This window comes from Buteo buteo, chromosome 2 (genome assembly GCF_964188355.1).
Source record: "Buteo buteo chromosome 2, bButBut1.hap1.1, whole genome shotgun sequence".
In the NCBI taxonomy this organism is placed as follows: Eukaryota; Metazoa; Chordata; class Aves; order Accipitriformes; family Accipitridae; genus Buteo; species Buteo buteo.
Genome location: NC_134172.1, coordinates 57,353,758 through 57,374,009, shown reverse-complemented (window position 1 = coordinate 57,374,009; position 20,252 = coordinate 57,353,758).

The following is a 20,252-nucleotide window of genomic DNA, read 5'->3' as shown; positions in this document are numbered from 1 at the left end:
GGATTGCTCACATGCCTTTGCGCAGCCAAGAAATCCTCAACATGGGGGGTTGGTTTTGGGGATATTTTAGCTTACTGGATTTATTCATAGGATTATTTCAGAAAGAATTTGAGTATTTCCATTGATTTGTCCATCCAGTCCCACTTAATGAAAATGTTATATCCTGTCCCCAGTTTCTTCCTGGTAGCGGCAGGGCTCCTCTGGTGCCCCTTCCAACATGTGGCTTCATATTGAGGAGTCCACATTCATTATTTCCCTTTGCCTAACTGTGCTGCCAGCAGAAACAATTCCTGTTGCTCTTAGTGATTTAGGCTGTTTTTCAAAAACTACTTAAGTTTCCAGAAAGTAAATGTTGAGGAGTCTTAAATGTGTGGGAGCCTAATTTATTTCTTTTTTTTCCTTCTTTTTCTTTTTTTTTTCCTTAGGAGAATAAAATGGTATCACTCCATCTAAGATGTAATTCACTGTAATGCATACACAAAATAAACAGGCATATGTAATTCGGATGCACCAGCCGTGAAAATCATGAGTCATGATAATTGCTGTTATTTTTAAAAAGACAACACCACCGGAAGAAGCTGGAGCTCTTTAGGTGCAGATCTCTGCCTTCTTCCAGTTCCCTATGCCTACCTGGACCCAGGACCTCCTGGAGCTAGGAGATCTTGGTTGTCTCTTTCTGGGAGAAAATACAAGGCCAAAAATTACATTGAAGAGATGATAGCAGAACCCGAGACTCAGTCTGAACCTGTCCCACAGCTGACTGGGATCTCTGTGTACCAAGCTGTTTCCTTGCACTCGTCCCCATCCAGGGTACGGGGGTCCCTCAGCACCACAGGCAGAGATGTCTCCCTGTGTGCCAAAGGGAGAAGAGGCAGGATGGAGAGGTTTAAAAATTCCTCCCTCCCCCCCTTTTGAAAGACAGGGTGAGAAATAATCCTTTTCTAATTTCTTTCTCTACTTCTCCAGCAAGAATAGCTTTCCTTTTTTGATTTCCTCCCCAGGGGATTTCTGCTGTGCTGAGCTCAGCCTGGGCCATAGCGGAACCTTGCTGGCATGTACTCCCCATCCACACTCTTTGGAGAGCATCTTTTTTGCCCTTACAGAAGCTGACAAGTTTGCCAGAAAAACAAACCCGCTGACACAAAAGACGTGAGGCTGACATGAAGCAAGCAATGGTCTGTACTTAAACCATACCCTCACCCAGATAACTGGGAGTAATTGAGGCTTTGAGGGATGAACTCGTTACTCCAGTCATTTACTGCTGAACCTTTGCACCTACTTGAAATTCATAGAAATTCCTGTTACTGAGCCTGTTTACTGTAGATGATGAATATGGGCCTGGCTTGCTCTGAAACACTTTTGCACTTTCCCTTATACTTTATTATACTGAAGATCTCCCCTCCTTTGTCTTGATGGTCGGCCGGCAACAAGCCAGTTGCTGGAGCAGGCTTCATTTCTGGGGGCCATCGGCTTTGATTTTCCTCTTACACGCTGCATTCCTGGTGCCTGTGCACTGGAAAGCTGTGTTATAGCCTCTAAATCAAGATGATTACTATCCCTGCTACTGAGAGGAGTTGCTACCAAGCTTGCCAGTACATTGCTGTAAACCAGAGAAATTCCTATCTAAATCCCTGCAGGGAATGGAGCTAAGATAATGGGGGAACCGGGCAGGACAGTCAAGGAAATCAGAGGTGTCTTGGCCTAGGAAGTCAGCAGTTCGAATAATTCCCTTTATTATAGAACAGCACCAACATATGATATCAATGCCTTACAGAATAATAGCATTTTTCTTGGATAGATGCTTCAGATTTGCATATTGCAGCATTTATCAGTATAGAAAGGGAATTATGCGTTTGCAGAGTAGTCTGCAGTAGTTTGCTCCACTGCTGTCTTACAGTGGGAAACAGAAAAGAGCTCAGTGCTACTGAGGGCTGATTACTTCACATCTGCATGGGATCTTGATGCACGACTACATGAATTTGCTGTATATTTAGGACTGTCTGAACCCTGACATGCCTTTGCATATACAGCAAAATCAGGGTTCAGGCAAAGCTGATAGTATCCTATCAAGAGGGCCAACTTGTTTTCACTTACTTGTATTTTTGCTTACAGAAATAATACAGAGGAAGTCTAGTGACCATATACCACGTAGTAGCACAGTTTAAGGGTAGGAGTTTCCCTAATTTCTACTAACAGCATCTGTGAGAAAAAGCTTTGGGGACAGGAGAAATAATTTATGTGGGAAGTCACAGTGTAGCGTCCTGTGACTCCAAGTCCAAAATATATTTGCTCTTCTCTAACACATAGACTGTGCTCAGTGGCATTTTTCAGCTTATCCGATAGATGAGGCGGTGACTCCAGTGAGGGTAGGATATTATCACCTTCTATAAAGTGATAATCTTTCACCTCTTATTGTCTTTGGCTGCCCTGGAGAGTGTGCAGTGAAGCATTTCTATGGACTTGCCCTGTTCTTGCCCTCTGCCTCTGGCACTAGTTGGAGAAAACACCCTTTACAGCTGGGTCACCTTTGGTCCCGCACAGTACAGCCATTCCTATGTCTTCCCTTTCATCTCCTGACCTAGGGATGTGGGGACAATTGCTTACAGCCTGAGTTAGCATGTAAAACAGGACTTTCTACAGCCGCAGGTCTGAGCCTCTACTGTTGCAAGCTACCACACTGAATAATTCCCACCATCAACCGAATCCAGATCCACTTGAGAGTATTAGTATTTTTCAGTTTGGATTATATGTGCCAAGATACAGTACTTCTAGAGGAAAACTTCAACAACTCAGAGGCAAAGGGGAAATCAGAGGCTGGAAGCATCTGCAGTACCCTTCATCTCCAGTGAGCTGTGCGTGGTTGCAACCCTCGCTGCTGCTGATTTATAGCATATTTATAGATCATATAAAGGCTGTAAATTTGAAAATGTGATAGTTCAAATTATTGTGCCTCTCTTATTTATTTTGGATGCTGCTTCAAAACCTGAGTGCTCTAGTTCCCAAGCTAGATTTATTCCTGGACAGTTTATACTCCTGTGTTCTTGTGCTAAGGGAAGCACTGTGTTTCTGACCCATTTTTTATTGCCCTTCTCTTTACAAAGGGCAGCTGTGTGTCCACTCAGTCCTGTCTCACAGCTAGAACGAACGAAGCTTTCAGCTTGCAGTTGTAAAACAGCTCCTTCTTCCCCACTCTTCCTAGGATCCAGCTGAGAATTATGTGATGCACTATAGCATTTAAGTGCATGACCTAGCACTTTTTAGAATTAGATTTCCGTTGTTCATCTCTTCAGGGTTGTCTAGTTTTTCTTAGACAATTTTCTTATTGTCCTCTTTGCTAACAGTGAGTTCCCACTTTGAAATCTTGGTAGGAAATGTGCTGATGACACAATGTAATTAATGAAAACACTAATGAATATGAATAGAAAAATTGAAAAGATTGATCTGTAATGAATTCTGCTTATAATCTTCCTCTGGCCTGGTGAAACCTTTCTTCAGCCCAGCTGGTTGCAGTCACTTTAAGCACTTGAAATTTCCTGTATTAATTCTCAGTTTATGTAATAATCCTCCAAAGTGGTTTAACAAAGTTCCAATAGATGCAATTTACCACATCCTCCTTTGTCTAGAAAATAAGCCTTTCATCAAAGAAAGACAAAAGTCTAGTCTAACATAACTGGCATGGGGTAAATACATGCTAAACATTGTCCCCTTTTATGTCTTTAATGACTCTTTTCTTCCCAGCTCTGTCCTGAACACTTGCACGCTGGTGAGGCCAGACTGTTAAATCTCAAGGTTGCTCTCAAAGCTCTTTTCCTCTTTTCTTAAATAATTAACTGTGTTTGCTCTTCTCCCATGTAGTGCTGCATAACCTCCTATGACGGAGGTCAGCTGTGCCGCCTTTGCCTCTCTAACACAATTGTCCTGGATGGAAATGGGCAAAACCATCTCAGCTTAGATTTTGGATGGCATCTAGATTTTCCTTAATCTTTTTAGCCTCTAAAGCCCATCCTTGCTCTTAGCAGGCCAAATGCTCTGTCCTCCTTCCTCTGGGAACACTTTCCCACAGGCTTCTCCCCTGGCTTCAGGTGGAAACTCCAAGAGGACTTCTTTTTCCCTTGGACATATGGAAATATCAAGCCTTTTGCATTTCAAAGACTGAGCTTTTCAGTTGAGTAGACTTGTATTTCCAGAAGTTCTCCTTATTTCTCCATGTGTGCCTTTGTAAGAGACTCCCATTTGTCTCTGATTCTTTAAAAAGAATCAACTCAGGATTTCTCCCTCGCAGACTATTTTCTACAAGTAGCTCTTTTATAGTCCCTTCATTAGGTGCCAAAACCAACTTTAAAATAGCGTCAACTCTTGTTGGCTCCATGACCATGTCTTCTGCTGTCTGTCAGCTCTTGCATCCAGACACCGAAGCGTGCACAGAACAAAGCCTTCACCGTTATGCCCAACCCAACAGCTAGGCTTGGTTTTTGCAGGCACTCTGGTTCCTTGGCAGGAAGGCATCGCTCTAATGACCTGGCAATTATGTCAGCTGAAATTACCGTAAAGCACTCCACGTAGTTGATTGTCCCATACCAAGTACCAGAGGGTATAGTCTAGAGCCAAGTGTCCCAGGTTGAGGACAGGAAATAAGGCCAATTCAGTGCTGACATTAATCATGTCAATAGTGATGAGTAAACAAAATGTCACAGCTTCTTGGCAAGGCTCCTGGAGCTAAGTAATGCTGGTGGTTGAACTAACTTGAGGCTCCTGCAGTTGTGAAATATCATAATGCTTATTTTGGAGAGGCAATAACATTAACTGAAGTCTAGGATGATTTGTTGAATTTGTCAGATTGGGGAAATCTGCTGATGTGATTATATTTTGATTCATTATAATTTTGGCTTGGTATTTTTAATTTCATGCCTTTATTTAATTCTGTATTGCATTTGAATCTTTTATCTTGCATATGCCTAGCCTAGATTCATAGGCCTTTGGAAGAAAGAGGCTGTGATTTTCATACCTGTCCTGGTTTCACCTGGGATAGAGTTAATTTTCTTCCTAGTAGCTGGTACAGTGCTGTATTTTGGATTTAGTATGAGAATAATGTTGATAACACACTGATGTTTTAGTTGTTGCTAAGTAATGGTTATCCCAAGTCAAGGACTTCTTGATTTCCTACGCCCTGCCAGCGAGGAGGTGCACAAGTAGCTGGGAGGGAGCATGGCTGGGACAGCTGACCCGCACTAGCCAAAGGGATATTCCATACCATAGAATGTCATGCCCAGTATATAAACTGGGGGGAGTTGGCCAGGGGGGCTGATTGCTGCCTGGGGGCTGGCTGGGCATCAGTCAGTGGGTGGTGAGCAATTGCATTGTGCATCACTTGACTTTCTTGGGGTTTATTTCTCTCTCTTTTTGTTATCTCCCTTTCCATCATCATAATCATTATTATAATTATTATTATTATATTTTCTTTAAATTATTCAACTGTTCTGATCTCAATGCACAAGTTGTTTTTTTTTCTGATTCTCTCCCCATCCCATCAGGAAGAGGGAGGAGTGAGTGAGCAGCTGCGTGGTGCTTAGTTCCTGGCTGGAGTTAAGCCACAACACCACCTGACTTGGAAATTTAGATATGCTGGCTGCATTTTCCAAAGTGCTTCCATGCTCAAAGACAGAAAGTGCTACTCACAGGATTTTTATCGGGGCTGGTGATTGCTGACAACTCCCAAAAAATCCTCTGTGCTACTCTCAGTGGCATTAATACCCACCAAATGCCTGGCCCTGTGGTCAGCTCCAGCAGCACCACTCTTTGGCATCCTGTGCATGGGGGCATGCCCATGTGTGTACTGTTAGAAGTCAATACATGAACCCTAACCTCCTAAACCTGTGAGTAAACCACTGATGTGACGCTGGTCCTCCAGGGCTGCTGAGCCCGGATCACTTGGGATTTGGATGGGGTGTGCTGGCCATGTTTAGAGACTGGCTCCTGCCCCATTTCTCATTCTCCCTTCAGTTCGGGCGGCACCATTTTTGGGTTACTCTTGACAATCAGCAGCTTTGGTGCCATTTACATTTGAAGTACCTTATGATGCACACAGAGATGCATCCGCTTCAGTCCAAGGAAAGCACCCTTATCTCAGATCAGCTCTAGCTGCCTTTTGGGAAATGGATACCTCTTGATTTCAGAGCTGCAGGCCATCGGAAGGGAGGGAGGGAGGGACAGCCTGGAGCCTTTACTGTGCCCTCCTGGATGTCAGAATCACAGTGCTGTGCAGAGGACTGGGCACACAGTCACCAGCAAGAGCGGGAGTTAGTCCATCGCCAACAGAGAAGCTGTGTCAAGGGGAAATGCAATGCATAAAGGAGAGTGGATAATCCGAAATGCAAGGCTTAAAAAAGCTTCCCCTCCCCACCCTGAGCATCCTGAAATAAAAGGCCCCTTGGGTTGAGACGGTGTATGGCTGCAGGGTGCTATAAAGCTAAAACATTGTGTTCCCTTGAAATAATATTTTGCCCAAAGGCAGCTTGCATTACATCTCTGCCTGGATGCTTTTTAGAGCCCCCCCCGTTCAGAAAACTCTGGTAATTGCTTTAAGTCTGCTTTTCCACCACTCCAGGTCTAATTTATATTTTTATTGTAGTGACAGCAGTTGCTCAAAGCTGCATGCAGTCTTCAGCCCCAAACTCACTCCATTATTTTACCACCTGTTTGTCCCTAAAATCCATGGGTTTGGCTCAGGGAACCCTCAGTTTCCACCTGTGTGGGTAGAGTTTGTCATCTGTTCAGTCATGGAAAAGCCATCCACATATCTTCTGGAGCCTGCATGTAACTAGGGTACAGCCATAGATCTTGTCCTTTTGTCTGCAGAACAGACTTCTTCTGCCATTAATGTAACTGAATATTCAGGAGTGTGAACCAAAAATTTACTTTTGCTCTGGGGTTTGCCTTGACTGAAGCTGCAGATTCAGAGATCTGCTAATTAAGATCTTTTGACCATTCTTTATAAAGATGACATTAAGAATAGGAGTTTTATTTTAAAGAATTTTGAATGATTTGTCAATCCTTAATTTCAAAACTTGCGAGGAAATCTGATGCCTAGAAAGGATGAACTAAAAACTGTTTTTCAAAATCGTTCAGTTACCTTTTAAGGTATTTCAGACTATGGTCCCTGAAAATTGGAGGCATGCAAAATCATTAACTACTGCTGGTATTCTCTTCCGTCTCTGCTTTACCTTTCTTCATAGGATGAGATTTGCTGCACAGAACTTGTTTAGGAAAAAAAAGAAAAGATGAGAATTTTGTAATGGGACACTTAAAATCAGGGCTCCTTTCAACCTGATGTGAAAATTGCACTGAACAATTCAGATCTAAATTGATGCCTCTGGGTTGCAATTTGTCTTAGGAGTATTTTTATACTCATACAAAAAAGTTTCTACTGGAAAAGAAGATCAAGTAACCTTAAATTCTAGTTTCAGAGTATTTCAAGTCTGTGTCTGATATTTGCCAGATGTGCCCCTCTGTAGCATCCATGAGGATTTTGCTGCATCGCCCTAGGAAAGGAGAGCCTGGTGCTTGCATGCGTGTCCTTCCTGCCCCCGTTGCTTCCCCAGGAAGGTGTGTGTGCTCCCTGCCTGGCCGTGTCCCAGCAACAGGCAAATCTCTTTATTAAAAAAATGCCATCTCCTGCCTGGTGTGTTACAAGTTCGGTAAAACGCTGACAATTTAAGCGGATGTTATTCTGCCTCCCGGAGAGCAGCTCTCCTCTGGAGTGCTGCGAGGCAGTGGTGATGGCAATCCAGCATCACGGGCGAGCGGGCACGGGCCCCTCCACTGTGAAATTACTGCCAACGCTTGCATAGGGTTGCAGCGGGCGGCTTCAGCTCCTCCATTGCTCTGGCGTCCTCCTGGTCCCTTTCCCCGGGAACGGGAGAAGTACCTGGGCGTATTCGACTTGAGACCATGCGCTCCTCTCTTCTGGCTAGAGCTGTTGCCAGCAGTATTTGCCCTTGACTTGCTGCAGCACCTGCATTTTATATGGCTGCATTTATGTGACTATTAGAGAAGTAAAAACTGTTTTGAAGTGCACCATTCCCCAGTAACTCCCCTCCTATGGCTGTGCCACGGGGAGCATTCCCCTGACCACACTCCCTCGGCAGGGATTCCTCATGCAAAGATATGCTTTCCCCGTGTCTTCCCCAGGCTTTTCTGTCCTCTGAAAGGTGTATGGCACACTCTTCTCTGGTATTGCATTTTATTACTCCTTATCTCCTTCCAGAAGGAGTCACTAAGAGTCAGCTGCTTATTTGCTTAAGATGTTGGGTGTTTGTGTTGTCTGTCTTATAAAGTCACTTATCAAGAGAGGAGGTGTTTCAGTCTCACCTTAATACTTATGCAGAAATATAGTAACTGTCACGGAAACCTCTCACCAGCTCTCAGTTGTGCTTAGCTGTAAAAGTCCTACCACCATTCCTTGGCATTTCTGGCTTCTCCTCACAGATTGCTGACTTTTTCCTCCCAGGCTCCTGAAGATTTTTTCCTTGTTTACAGATTTAATTTTGGTTTGTTTGTTCCTCCTGATGTCATGCCTTATGAGAGAAAACAAGCATTTTAGAGGTTATTCAGCATCACTTTTTGACATATCTCCAAGCTAGTCTCAGAGAGGCAGTCTTTATCTGCTTTGCAGTTTTTGACCAGGCTATTCATCATGAAGTTATTAGTTTCAAATTCCCTTCCTCCCTGCTTTCCACGTCCTCTTACTTTTCAGTACAGAGTTCTGCACTTCTTATTTTTGCCCACAGACACAATGCTTTATTGAATCTGTGAGCTCTGACTTCTCAGTTTTTCTCCCACTTGTCAAATTTATGCTCTGAAATTTCAGCTACTGACACCACTTTACTTGGCAGAATCTAACAATGCTTCTGTATATGTGGATTTTGTTCAGCTATGTAACCTTTACTGAGAGATAGCTTAGAAAAAGTAACTACATTCTTAATGACAAACCTTTCTGGTTGATGATGCATATGTTTTTGATATGACACTAAAGTTTTACGTATTTACTGGTCAAAAAGAATCTCTACCTACTAGGAATTAGTTAACCCACCCCTCCAATGACTAAATGAATCATAAGCAAGTGACACAAATTAATTCAGTGTGTGATGGATATTGTAAGGCAATTGGAGGATGTTATGGATAGAGTTTGTCTCCTCTGAGTTTGGCTACCTACAGTGTTGATATTTATGTCTGAACTAGTCATTTTTATCTCCATTTCTAGTCAATGGAGTGTCCTAGTTTCAGCTGGGATAGAGTTAACTGTCTTCCTAGTAGCTGGTACAGTGCTATGTTTTGAGTTCAGTATGTGAAGAATGTTGATAACACTGATGTTTTCAGTTGTTGCTAAGTAGTGTTTAGACTAAAGTCAAGGATTTTTCAGCTTCTCATGCCCAGCCAGCGAGAAAGCTGGAGGGGCACAAGAAGTTGGCACAGGACACAGCCAGGGCACCTGACCCAAACTGGCCAACAGGGTATTCCATACCATGGGACGTCCCATCTAGTTTAGGAACTGGGAAGGGGGGGCGGGGAATCGCCGCTTGGGGACTAGCTGGATGTTGGTCAGCGGGTGGTGAGCAATTGCCCTGCGCATCATTTGTACATTTCAATCCTTTTATTACTACTGTTGTCATTTTATTAGTGTTATCATTATCATTATTAGTTTCTTCTTTTCTGTTCTATTAAACCATTCTTATCTCAACCCATGAGTTTTACTTCTTTTTCCCAATTTTCTCCCCCATCCCACTGGATGGGGGGGAGTGAGTGAGCGGCTGCGTGGTGCTTAGTTGCTGGCTGGGGTTAAACCATGACATGGAGAGAGATAGGTCCTTCAGAGGATTCAAGCTCTCCACCATGCAGACATCGCAGTTGTGCCAGGGGTTGGGGCACTGAAACCTCTTGCTTTCTCTGCTGACTGTAAGGTGCATCCTCAGGTGCTTGCTCAGATGTGGACATCCGTTGAATGAAAGTGTAAATAACTGAGACAAATCCTGCCCTGAACGTATCTTTAAAACAACATTGTATATCTCCTCTAAATTTTCATGAAACTCCTCCCAGACAGCATCATGGTCTCCACTGGTTGGTAGGCTAATGTAGGGCTGTTCCTCACACAGTCTCCTGTTAGTGATGCACAGATGCTTATTGGCTTGGCTGAAGGGGACTTGGCGGCATCTCTTCTAGCACAGGACGACTTCAGGTGCTCGTCACACACTTAGCTAATGTGAGATTATCCACAGAAGGTTAATTCAACCTCTCTGGTCTTTGATAGCATCAAGACAGTAAAAGAGGGTTCTTCAGAGGGCAAGTCAATGTATGACAGACCAGTGTCGTGGTTTAACCCCAGCCAGCAACTAAGCACCACGCAGCCGCTCACTCACTCCCCCCCATCCAGTGGGATGGGGGAGAAAATCGGGAAAAGAAGTAAAACTCCTGGGTTGAGATAAGAACGGTTTAATAGAACAGAAAAGAAGCAGCTAATAATGATAATGATAACACTAATAAAATGACAACAGTAAGTAATAAAAGGATTGGAATGTACAAATGATGCGCAGGGCAATTGCTCACCACCCGCCGACCGACACCCCGCCAGTCCCTGAGCGGCGATTCCCCGCCCCCCCTTCCCAGTTCCTAAACTAGATGGGACGTCCCATGGTATGGAATACCCTGTTGGCCAATTTGGGTCAGGTGCCCTGGCTGGGCATGAGAAGCTGAAAAATCCTTGACTATAGTCTAAACACTACTGAGCAACAACTGAAAACATCAGTGTTATCAACATTCTTCGTATACTGAACTCAAAACATAGCACTGTACCAGCTACTAGGAAGACAGTTAATTCTATCCCAGCTGAAACCAGGACAACCAGCCTCTAGCCCTTTTACGCAGAAGCAGAGTTCAAATACCGTTACACTTTTTAGAGAGAAGTATTTATCAGAGTCTTAGTGATGGACCTACAGACCACAGTGGCCTTACCTTGACGTTAGAGAGCCAAACTAAGGTCACAGGAAAATACAATAAGAACAAGACAGAAACAACTGATTGAGCCAGAGATTTCCCAGAAGCATGGACAGTTGAATGAGACTGATCACAAATAACCAAACAGATATGTTTGCTTTATATGTGGTAGGATAGCTTTGTTTTAGTAGCACAGACAACAAAAGAACAGCCCCACTCTTGGGTGAAACTTTCCTATTTCTGCATTGGTGCATGTGCAGGTTGTCTTCTCTAGACAACCCTAGGTCTCCACAGAGAGTTTAGTGACTTCGCGTTCATTGCATTTAATTTCTCTTTCAGTATTGATATAACTTGTGTCCGGCCACTGTGCATTACATATATTGCATTTATTGTTTATTGACACATTATGAAGCGTAGTTAAGAGTTTGACTCAAGTGTACTAATTGTTTGCCTTTTTTCTCTTTAAGGTTCTGAAAAGGTGTTTTTCTCCTGCTGGGAGGGGTGTTCCTTGAAAATCTCTTGAAATTGTGCATGAAGGTCTGCAGAAGGAACGGACCCGTTTTGACGTGACATGGTCCAGAAACAAGCTCCCTTCCTTCACTGACTGTGACGGGGAGGGAGCCCGGGGTTACTATTAGCCTCGCTAATCTTTGCAAATATCCCCAGGCAGATGGAATAACTCTTAATTTGTTTACTCATGGTTTAGCTAAGAAAGACAAGCATAGCCAGGCAGCAGGTTGTCTGCTGCTTGTGTGTGCCAGGCATGGGAGCCTGGGTGAGGGGGGACGGTCTTGAGGGAAGCACTGCTCCTTTCCAGCAGCAATGATGCTTCCTCATTGCTTCCCCATATCCTGGTAGGTGGCTTCTGCAAGTGGGAGGTTGACAGGAGTCAGCTGTAGTATGGAAGAGCTGATACTGGTACCCATTGCTGAACTGGGATGCTGGCTGTACTCTGCTAGTTCTCTGTGGTTTAGGGTGGTGGTTCTTCAGTGGCTGGGGCTCTTACAGGCATTCCTGTTCACATGGTGGGACACCTTGCCTCCACTGCTTGTGGTGGTCACACATCTGTCAGCGCTGTCCCAAGCCAGGGTGCAGCTCAAAGGAGAGATCTTTTAATTTTATTTTATTATTTAATTTATTATTTAATTACCATGATAAGGTACACACTGTCTCAGTCTAGTCAGTATTAATGACTAGACTTTATTATTAATTTCACAACACATGGCAAGAAAATGTGCTTCAGCGGTATATTTTCTTTTCTGTATGACAGAATAACAAGTCCCTTCAGGAGCATATCAATTGCTTGACTAATCAGTGTAAGTCTTCCGTCTGTCCTGTTAACACTGCATAAAGGAAGCAAGCAAATGAAACTGATTTATATATACTTATTCTTCTTTCGTGCCTCAGGCCTGAAAAGGCTACATCTTATTTCACTAAGACCAAAGTTTTTGACAGTATCCAGAAATGGTTGATTTCATTGCTTGCTTCAAAGTGCATCCACCAAGCTCTATGTTCTTCACTGCTTAGTTCCATAGATGTGACACATATGCTTCAAACCTTCTACAACAATCATGTTTACTGCAAACAAGTCAAACATTCATCAGCAACATGTAAATAAGAGCAGTAGCAGCAGATGTCCAAACAAAACCAGTACTGTGCTATCCAAGTTTCAACTTGGCAGCCATGATAGACAAGCTCTTCACAGGGAAAGGTTATTGCATCTACAAAAGCTGTATTAAAACAGTGAAATAAATTTGTCTAGTTCAGATTTTACCACCTTGGATGCTGCTGCTCTAACTTTGTACTAATTCTTCCAAAGTTTTTCATCCTTAAAAGTAGCTTTCCAGTACATTAGCTCAACTTGCTTAATTTTTAACATGACCTTCTCATCTTCTAATTCATTTTGTTGCTCAGCTGTTTCCCCATGACCCTATCAGTTACAGAGTCCCCCAGTTACGTCTTATTGAAGCTGACTCCAGCTGGACGCTTCCCTTCCAGGTTTCCAAAGTACAGTGAACAAAGAGAGTTTTGAAAAAGCTTCAAGATAAGAGACATAGTAGCAAAAATACATCCTATTCTGAGAAAGTGTTTAACGTGCAAGTAAAATTCACGTCTGGACTATCTTCTCAGAATCCCATTTGGGCATCTGTCTTTGCATTAAATAGATTTTAGTGGCAGCACAGGGCAAATAGTCACACAGCTTTTCTGATCTTCAAATTTATATGTGATGTGGTCATAGGATAAGATTTATGATAATCTGTTATAGGCTGGTGGGGTCACCCAAGCCACTCTTCACTAAACCTGGTTACAAGCACGGAGGCAGGGAAGACTGCCAGGAAAAAGTGCAGAAGGCCTTAGGAAAAGAGAAAATCCTAAAGGCAAATGTTTGAGACTGCCAAGTTGAGAGAAGCGTCAACTGAAATTTCACTAGTGTTTTAGATTGAGTTATTAATAAAATCAAGGTTGACACTCAGCTGTTCTTAAAGCAACACAAATAGGTCTCTCTTTCAAGGTCTCTGTACTGTATTGAGGGCTATATAGTAACTCCATTTATTTGCAGTGTATTTCTTGGTGTAGTACATACAAGGGGGAGTTGTTCTGGCTTTTGGTTCAGAAGGCTGATTGTTTTTCTTTACCAGCTATTTCACCAAATTCTGTTCACAGCTGCTCTTAAAGACACAAGCACATCTTCATATCCCTTCTGCTGGTATTACCCTCATGGTATTCCTCTGAAGCCCTTGGCAAAGCTTTCAGTTCACAGTAGGATTTTTTGGTTTTTAAATAGGGGTACTGAATGTGTGAGACATTAAGACACTGAGCCTGATTCTGGCTGTGTTTTTTTAACTCTCCTGACAGTAACTATGTTATTTTTGATTTTGACAGATGTCATTGGGGTAAGGTATAAAGAGGACATAAGCTTAAAATCAGATCCAAAATCTTAGTTTTTCAGTTGCACCTCCTTACAGACATTTTTACAGTCATGTTCTTATACAGACTCAAAAGATTTATCATGTATTTGGTCGATTTCTATTCAGCTTCATAATTTTCCTTTGAAAAATATCGTGAAACATAATTTTACCTTTTCAAACACAACTAAATCTCTAGTCCAGGCTCTAAGTGTTTGACTAGAGATACTCTGTATGAAGGTTGGAGAAAAACAGTCAAATTATTGCTTTAGCTCACTGGCAGAGAAGCTGTCTAGAAAAAGACACAGAGAAGCAACATAGTCTGCCTACGGCTTTACTGTGACCGTAACTCACGCCTGAACAATGTATTACTCTCGATTCCAAAAACATCGCTGCCCCTCAGTGCTGCATTGCTGGCAAAGGCATGCCTTGTGGAAAATGCAGGTGTTTAATTTAGCAGGAAATAAACCCCAGCTCCAACTCAGACCTGTTTACAGCACATAGAGAAAAGTGTTGTCTTTCCCACTGCATTTAACCTTATCATCTCTCCAGTATCAGAAAAAGGTCTTGCTGTGAATCCCTGTTTGCTGTGAAGAAATCGGTGTCGATGAGGATTCACTGTTTCAGCGTAGAGGTCTATTTCCTTCTCTCCACCACTGCTTTACATCTAAAACATAAGAAAACATATGATGGATACATGCTGTGCAGAATACAGAATGTAGCAATAAGCTCTCTCTTGCAGAATACCTCAAGAAAGTTTCCCCTGTAATCATTTTCTGTGCATGTACTGCATGTATTCATTCATCTCCTTCCTCTGTCTCTGTTTTTTTAAATGATTGCAGCTGCTGGTTCCATTGTCTCTGATTTTATTGTTTAAAGCTAGAACAGATGGTGGTATGTCTATTAAATACTAAACTGTGCCATGCAGGAATCATTATCGCAGCTGAATTGGCTCCTTGTAAGAGTGGTTTTATCCTTTGAAACAGATTAAAGGACTCAGAAGAAATTCACTACACTGCTGGATGCCTGTGATGGGCTGAATGGATGACACTCCACTCTTGGCAAAAATACAGTGTGGGGGGACAACTAGCATTCTTTCCTACAGGAGCAGATTTACCACAGGTTTCTGCATCCTCTGAGGCAATGCAGAGCTGCAGCACAGAGAGAGGAGCTGAGCAGGGCTACATGCTGGAGAGCTGCCCCTGGGGCATGGGGTAAAAGCACTGCCAGCTACTGAGCTGCTTCCTTGCTAGTTTTGCATGGACTGATTGATTGGAGTTGCATGATGATACTGCTGCAGGAACCATATTTTCTTCTATTTAACACGATTTTCCAGGAGTCCCTCTGCATAGGTTTGAAGAGCTCAAGGTCTTTGGGGCAGGAATTATTTTCTTTTTTAAATTTAGAATATTCAGTGGCTGGGTCAGTGTGCCCCAGTTTCTTCTCTTGGTCTCTCATCACTGCGATGCAAAAAATTAATAAAAGGACTGGTTGTAAAATGCCACAGGAACTGCAGCCCTCTGAGTTATATATTACAAAACAGGATTCAATGGGCCTGAGTTTGACTCCCTGGAGTCTAATAGTCTTGCCATCCACCGTCTCTGATGCAATGGATCAAAATGTTCTTTAAAGTAAAATGAAGACATTTCTAAAGTACAGGACTGTACTTTTATCTAATAAATGTTGCCAGAAGGAATCTCATTTAAACAGTGAGATTCCAAATCCTCTGTTCCTTTTCTTTCCTCAGTAAAATCCAGTGTGCTCTCGAGATATTTAAAATATCCTTTCCATGCTTATCAAGTGACACCATACAGTGCAATGAATACAGCTGGAGAGCTTCACATTTATGACACACTGTGTGGAAACATGTTTTCCTGGAGTTTCACTCTCTGATGGGGACGAGATGAGATGTCAGATAAGGGCTCTTCTTGTATTGCAATCCCTCACCTCCCAATTCAAATATCTCCAAAATACTTCTTCAAACACAGACTTCACTGAGGGCTCATTTCCATTCTCTTACTCTTGTGATCATCTCTGCTGAAGCATCAGCCAAGCTGTGCTATGTGCCCTGTGTAAACTTGGAAACATTTCTATTTGGCCTGAAGCAGAAGTATTTTGCTACATGGCTGTGGTCCTCCACAGAATGGAGGCTGTGGCTCTTCCCTCCTCCTTCCCTCCACTGCTGACCATTTTTCAGCAACTGCTTTTTGAAAGCTTTGTTGAATTTTTCTGAGTGAGTTTGAAAATCTTTACACTGGGCCAACACTGCATGTTTCATAGCCACAACAAAAGTAATTACTTTTTATCATGTCACTGACTTGGCTGTCTCCCAAAGCAATCCTCCGCAGGTCCATCAAACACTTCTGTTAGCCATGCTTTTGATCTGCTGGATGACAGCATGCTCTCGTATAACAATGGAAAGGGAATGAAAAAGCTCTTAAGGGCCAGCCTTACAAATCAAGTGTGTGCGTGTTTTATAGAAAGTTATAATTCATAGAAAAGAAAGCAGCACTAGTTAGATTAAACAGGTATCATAGGAGTACGTGGTTTTCCTCTACTCATTATTTTAATTGCCTTAGTAATTTGCACATCAAAGGGACCAGATCACCTTCCAACTGTGGACTTGGGTAGCAGAGCAGACCTTGGCATGGCATGCCAGATCCAAGTATATGTACTTGGAAAACCAAGTATATCCAAGGAGATATAACATTGACAAGCACTTTGGCATTTTTACTTCTCAACTTAGTGTGTGGCTTCACCAGCTCTGCATCCCTATCCTAATTTCTGTCTGGGTCAAACAAATAAAGGCTGTGCTCAGTCTGAAAAATCTGTGATTTGAAGTACTTTGGAATGACTCTTAGTAAAATTCAGTTGTGCTCTTTAGATCTTAGATTCTGAAGCTGAGATGTAAACATGGATTGATTGGTTGGCAGCTTAACTTTCTTGTGGATTTGATGAAATTTAGCAAGCAATACAAAACCCATTCTTTTTCTCACTCCTTTATTGCACAGTAAATTAAATTTCTCTCCAAAATGAGAGCTCTCATTTCATTTTCTCCTTTATATTTCTCTTTGCTGTCCCTCCCATGGAGGGGAGGTCAGGATGGCTTCCACATGGTCGCTTTTGTTGGTTGCTCTAAAGAGGGCACGTGCACAAGCAAAGAGCCAGAGGCAGCCAGAGTCTTCTCCCTCAGCAACTTGTTAGGTCTGTCCCTCATACTCTATATGTGCACATTAGTAAACTACGTTTCTGTTGTTCACAGAGTATATACGGTGGTAAGAAAGTTTTTTTCAGGCTGTGTACAGAAGATAAAATCCTTATAGAAATTTATTGATGCAACTGTTTGGGAGGACAAATGAGAAGCAAATTCTCTTTGTGACGATTCTGCCCTTCTAGATCCAACATCACCAATTTCACTATTTTATTGGTAATGTTTAACAAAGGTTTCTAAACCTTTGAGAACCTTTTGTTCTAAACACTTCGCTAAGCAGGCAAACTTTAAACAAAATTAGAGCCTGGCAATACAGATCTTGTTATCAAAGCTCTTGAGAGTCACTGGCAAATGTCAGATGAATAAATTGCATTACCTATTGATGAATGACATCTCCACAGATAGTTCAAGCTAACCAGACTATTTCATTCATTTTCTTTGCAGCTGGAAGTCCTTCTCTGCAGTGAAATGAACTTTTTTCCTCCCTCTAAGCTTTTCTCATTAGATTTTAGTTTGGCATTGAGGGCTAAAAACTCAGTGAGTCATTCGCTCAGCAGAGAAATTCCTGAGATAATCACCATTCTTTGAGGTATATCTGTGTTCCTGGCCTTGCCAAAGAAATGGGATGTTATTGAAGGAAGGCTTCCCAAAGCAGGAGCGGCAGGACCAGTGGCAGTTTCCAAGCAAGATGCTCATGGAGGACCCACATAGACCAGTCCACTCTTCTGTGTGGGCCATCTTCAGCGCTCAGTAGATGGTACCAGCATAAAAATAATAAACCTAAGAATAAATGCGTTATGATGCATCAAAGCCCCTTTCACTGTACACACTGTGTGTTGCAGTGTGTTTAACCAAGATCTGTATTCACTGCAGAAAGTCAGCCTGGAGGAGGGTTTCTTAGTTGGCTGTTATGACAAGGAGGCCAAGGTCAGCGTGGGCCTGCGGCATGCTGAGGTCAGACAGCACTCGTTATGGAGGAGAAGACAGCCCAAGTCTGCAGCCTGAGTGGACAAGGGTGCAAGTGGAAACACTGCCTTTCCAAAGAGCACTGAATGGGTTAGTAACAGAGCTGGGGTTAGCACCAGGGCTTCACACAATCTCTTAAACAGTGGATGACACCACTTTTGTCGTGGTGCTAAAAGTTGCTCTGTGTCTGTAATGTACGGGGAGGGAAACCCAACCTTTCCTGCTCATTCACCCACATGTGCAAGTGAGGGGTTTGGGGTGGGGAGCTCTTGAGGCTGCCTGCCCCCATTTCGGAGCTTACACTTGCTCTTTATCCTTTTTGTTTTCTCTGGTAACAGGCAGGCTGCTTGGAGCCATGCTCAAATACAAGTGTTTAAATCAACTGTGCTTTGTTCATGCTTAAAATCTGCCTGTAAGGGACAAGGGTTTTGGCCCTGTCATTACATCTAATCACGTCACTCTTCATGTTTTGGCAGTAACCCATCACTGTGCTGGTCTCCTCTACTTTGCTGGTTTAAATGGAGGAATGATTGACTTGAGGCACCACTTCTCAAAGTCACGCTCATGTTTAAAATGTCTCATTGGCATAATTAACTATAAAACATACTCACAGTATAAAAATGACAGAATCCTGAAGCATCAGAGGGAGGCAGAGCACAGCAAAAACCTGCAATGGATGGGATGTAGATCTGATTCAGTCCTGTGAGACTGTTATGCCCCCAGTGTCGCCTGTAGCTTCTAAAGATGCCTTTGTTTTTTACAGTTAAGGAATTTTAATAAAGCATTAACCTAAAGGCTTTCCTTTGGCCTGCAGTAAGCAACTTTTCCCAAACCTCTTCGTCCAGATAACCAATTCACTTATGTTTGAATGGGAGAGAGGCTACGAGATTGAAGGAATACGGTTTTGGTTTGGTTTGGTTTATTTTTCTCTTATAGAAGGTAGCATGTAGCAGATCACGGAAATCTATTTTTTCCTAAATTCAGGAAAGAGTACAGCTATTTGTATTCCTGAATGGCTTTGTCAGCAGGAGCTCTGTATCCTTGCTGACAGAGAGCACACACCTTTGTCACAAACTGCCATTTCTGAAGAGCGAGCTCAATGGGAGTAGTTGCTTCTATACTTGGCAATTAAGTAAGAACCACTTGGTTTTCCCTCAACATTTGGAAGTTGAATTTTTTTAATGGAAAATCTAGGGATTTTAAAAGCCTAAACAGATCAACAAACTTGTACATGGAACCCAGGAAACATTGATTAAAAATACACTGGTTGCCACATCCTTAGCTACCCTCTGACAAGTAGAGATAGGAAATGCCTCATGCAATGATATTCTAGTTAATTTAGCCATTTCCAAGGGTCATTTTTTGATTCTGCTACAGCAAAGTGCATTTTAAAATAATTATATTTCCTGATGAAGCTTTTGCAAGAGAAGTTTGTAAACTGGCAGCTGATGTTTTTGAGCAAGGAATTGAAAGAGCATTTCAGTGTCTGTGTTTCTGAGTAAAAGCAGGTGAGTTCACAAACATGGTAACGTAACCTATGCTAATATGAATAACTGTGTGTACTGACCATGAATGAAGCCTTGCTTCTATCATCATCCATGAGAACTCAGCCAAAGACCTTACAGGGCCAGGAATTAAGCCTGGGGTTTATAGGTTTTATTGCTTAAGAATCTTGGGTCTGGAAATCCCTTTTACTGCATGCAGCTGGTGAAAATGTATGTGAAACTCCTAAACTGGAAGCTAAACTGGTAAGAAGGTTTCTGTGGAGGTGGAAAGGCGTGGAGAAAGTGATTGATCATATGAGGATATTGCCTGTTGTACAGGATGGCTTAACAGAAGGTAGGGCTCAAAATTCATCTTGACAGTGCTTGATTTCAGGGCCTGAGTTCAACCGTTGAAGTTTGTGTCAACGTAGTCATTAACCTATGGAAAGATACAGTGATATATGAGAGATTTTGGATTATCTCTTTGACAAATACTGTTGTGGCTAGGAATGTCTGAGAAAACTTTGGCAGTTGTAGGCTTCATCAAGGATGCACCCTCATTGCCAGACTTGCTGTCCAGCTGATCATCACCTCTGTATGGATGATCACCAACAGCTCCTCTGTGAACCACAGAATTTTAGAATCGTAGAATCATTGAGGTTGGAAAAGACCTTCAAGATCATCAAGTCCAACCATCAT